The 3,869-nt window shown below is 35.0% G+C and overlaps 1 non-coding gene across 1 annotated transcript; it reads right to left on the bottom strand.

Annotated features, from left to right (window-relative positions):
- Positions 1-2,662: 2,662 nt before the first annotated feature.
- Positions 2,663-2,770, bottom strand: LOC148577374 (small nucleolar RNA R71). The gene has a single exon (XR_015903532.1). It is a non-coding gene; the product is annotated as a small nucleolar RNA R71 (small nucleolar RNA).
- Positions 2,771-3,869: the final 1,099 nt, after the last annotated feature.

Here is a 3,869-nt window from a genome sequence, read left to right as displayed (position 1 = left end):
ACGGCCATTCTTGAGAATCCGGAAAGTCTAAACCTTGTCTGTGGTATTCCGAGTAGGATTCAGGGATTGAATGACTGTGACGAGTTTTAAACTCGCAAGTGCTGGGCGTAGTGACAGACGGAAAAGGATCAATGGATCCTATTCCAGTATAATCGAGAACTGACAGATGATTAGCCATGCATTGACAGCGCATTGGACCATTTTCACTGAGTGGACAGGTGGCCATTGACAACGGTGATGCCTAACATACAGCTTGCCATGGAAAGGAGTAGGAAGGATTGGATGAAGACAGCAGGAAAGCAGAGGTTCAGAGGGACGAAAGCATCTCTATACACTTATCTGAAATTCTCACCAATGAATTACATAAGTACCACTATCCTATTTTATATTTTATTTATCTTTTACTTATCAATTCATAAAATCAGTTGAATCCGCCTGACTGAGATTTACAAGGTGACCATAGCTTGCTTCAAGCCGACAATCTCCGTGGGATCGACCCTTACTCACGTAAGGTTTATTACTTGGACGACCCAGTGCACTTGCTGGTTAGTTGTACGAAGTTGTGAAACAGAATTAAGAACATGAACGTGCATATTGAGTTTTTAGCGTCGTTACCAAGGAAGGAATGATCACGATTTCGCACACCAAGTTTTTGGCGCCATTGCCGGGGATTGTTCGAGTTTGGACAACTGACGGTTCATCTTGTTACTCAGATTAGGTAATTTTATTTTATATTTAAGCTTTTTATTTCTTATTTTTGAAAAATACAAAAAAAAATTTCTTCTTTTTCGTTTTCCCAAAATTAATTTTCGAAAAATCCAAAAAAATTACAAAATCATAAAATCAAAAATATTTTCTTGTGTTTCTTGTTTGAGTCTAGAGTCAAATTTTTAAGTTTGGTGTCAATTGCATCTTTTTAAATTTTCTCAAGAATTTTCGAAAATTCTTCATATGCTCTTCATGATCATCAAGTTGTTCTTGGCCAGTCTTCTTGTTTGATCTTCATATTTTCTTGTTTTGTGTTTTTTCTTGTTTCTCATATGCATTCTTGAAACATTAATGTCTAAAGAATAAAAATTTTTAAGTTTGGTGTCTTGCATGTTTTCTTTTCTTGAAAATTTTTCAAAAATAAGTTCTTGGTGTTCATCTTGACATTCAAAGTGTTCTTGCATGCATTGTGTGTTTTGATTCATAATTTTTATGTTTTTTCTCTTTCATCATTAAAATTCAAAAATCAAAAAAATATCTTTCCCTTTTTCACTCATAAATTTTCGAAAATTTGAGTTGACTTTTTCAAAAATTTTTAAAATCAAGTTGTTTCTTATGAGTCAAATCAAATTTTCAATTTAGAAATTCTATCTTTTTCAAAAATCAAATCTTTCAAATTTTTCCTTTCATAATTTTCGAAAATTCCAAAATGATTTTCAAAAATCTTTTTTTTATTTCTATTTCAAATTTTCAAAATTAATGCTAACAATTAATGTGATTGATTCAAAAATTTTAAGTTTGTTACTTGCCTAGTAAGAAAGGTTCAATCTTTAAACTCTAGAATCATATCTTTTTAGTTTCTTGTTAGTCAAGTAATCAACTTTAATTTTCAAAATCAAATCTTTTTAAATCTCTTTTTCAAATATTTTTCAAAATAAGTTTCAATCACATCTTTTTCAAAATCAATTTTAAAATTTTTTCTAACTTCTTATCTTTTCAAAATTGATTTTCAAATCTTTTTTTTCAATCAATCCTATCTTTTTGTTTCAATCATATCTTTTTCAAAACTACCTAACTAATTCTCTCTAATTTTTGAAAATCACCTCCCTCTTTTTCAAAATTCTTTCTTTTTATTAACTAATTGTTTTAATTTTTAATTTAATTTGATTTCAATTTTAATTTTCGAAATTTAACTTTAAATTTTATTTTTAATTTAATTAATTTTTGAAATTTCCTCTCTCTCTCATCTCCTTCTAATTATTTATTTACTAACATTTCTCTTCATCTCAAAATTCGAACCCTCTCTTCCTCTTGGTGTTCGAATTTCTCTTCTTTTATTCTTATCTTCTTCTACTCACATAAAGGAATCTCTATACTGTGACATAGAGGATTCCATATTTTCTTTTCTGTTTTCTTCTTTTTCATATGAGCAGGAACAAGGATGAACATTCTTGTTGAGGCTGATCCTGAACCTGAAAGGACTCTGAAGAGGAAGCTAAGGGAAGCTAAAACACAACTCTCTGGAGAAAATCTGACAGAAAATTTCAAAAAAGAAGGAGACATGGCCGAAAATAACAACAATGCAAGGAAGATGCTTGGTGACTTTACTGCACCAAATTCCAATTTACATGGAAGAAGCATCTCAATCCCTGCCATTGGAGCAAACAACTTTGAGCTTAAACCTCAATTAGTTTCTCTGATGCAACAGAACTGCAAGTTTCATGGACTTCCATCTGAAGATCTTTTTCAGTTCTTAACTGAATTCTTGCAGATCTGTGATACTGTTAAGACCAATGGGGTTGATCTCGAGGTCTACAGGCTTATGCTTTTCCCATTTGTTGTAAGAGACAGAGCTAGAATATGGTTGGACTCTCAACCTAAGGATAGCCTGAACTCTTGGGATAAGGTGGTCACGGCTTTCTTAGCCAAGTTCTTTCCTCCTCAAAAGCTTACTAAGCTTAGAGTGGATGTTCAAACCTTCAAACAGAAAGAAGGTGAATCCCTCTATGAAGCTTGGGAGAGATACAAGGAACTGACCAAAAAGTGTCCTTCTGACATGCTTTCAGAATGGACCATCCTGGATATATTCTATGATGGTCTGTCTGAGCTATCAAAGATGTCACTGGACCATTCTGTAGGTGGATCCATTCACCTAAAGAAAACGCCTGCAGAAGCTCAAGAACTCATTGACATGGTTGCTAATAACCAGTTCATGTACACTTCTGAGAGGAATCCTGTAAGTAATGGGACGCCTCAGAAGAAGGGAGTTCTTGAAATTGATACTCTGAATGCCATATTGGCTCAGAACAAAATATTGACTCAGCAAGTCAATATGATTTCTCAGAGTCTGAATGGAATGCAAGCTGCATCCAACAGTACTCAAGAGGCATCTTCTGAAGAAGAAGCTTATGATCCTAAGAACCCTGCAATAGCAGAGGTGAATTACATGGGTGAACCCTATGGAAACACCTATAATCCCTCATGGAGGAATCATCCAAATTTCTCATGGAAGGATCAACGAAAGCCTCAACAAGGCTTTAACAATGGTGGAAGAAACAGGTTTAGCAATAGCAAGCCTTTTCCATTATCCACTCAGCAAAAGAAAGAGAGTTCTGAGCAAGGAATTGGTGGTTAATTAGGTTAGAGGAGACTAAATCACTAAGGAATTAGGGTTTAGTCAGTCACAGTTTGCCATGAAATGATTCTTGCATGATTAATATAATTGGTAAGAAAACTTAATCCGGAAGAATAAACATCTCTGAAACCTTAACTATTTTCTCTCATATATTTTCCACACCAAACCCTTGCTTTCTTTCTTGAGTTTTCCTGAATTTACTGTTTAATGTGATTTACAACCCTCAAAACACCATTTTCTGCTTGCCTGACTAAGTGAGCCATTCGACTATTATTGCCCAGTCCATCAATTCTCATGGGATCGATGATAAACCCCGTTTTTAGAGTTTATCATGCATAGAATCTAAGGGTTTTATCATCCAGAGCCAGCGCAGTGGAGCCGAGCGAGGAGCCGGCACGCTTATATGGATGGGCCATATCCCTTATGACGCTCGCGCGCACCGTACGCCAGCGCGCAGATCGCAAAAGAGCCCAAGGACGCGTATGCGAGCAGTGCGCTTACGCGTCGATATGCGCACATGATTTTT

This window comes from Arachis ipaensis, chromosome B1 (genome assembly GCF_059453495.1).
Source record: "Arachis ipaensis isolate K30076 ecotype BB chromosome B1, ASM5945349v1, whole genome shotgun sequence".
NCBI classification, from domain to species: Eukaryota; Viridiplantae; Streptophyta; class Magnoliopsida; order Fabales; family Fabaceae; genus Arachis; species Arachis ipaensis.
This window is presented reverse-complemented; position numbering and strand designations above follow the sequence as displayed.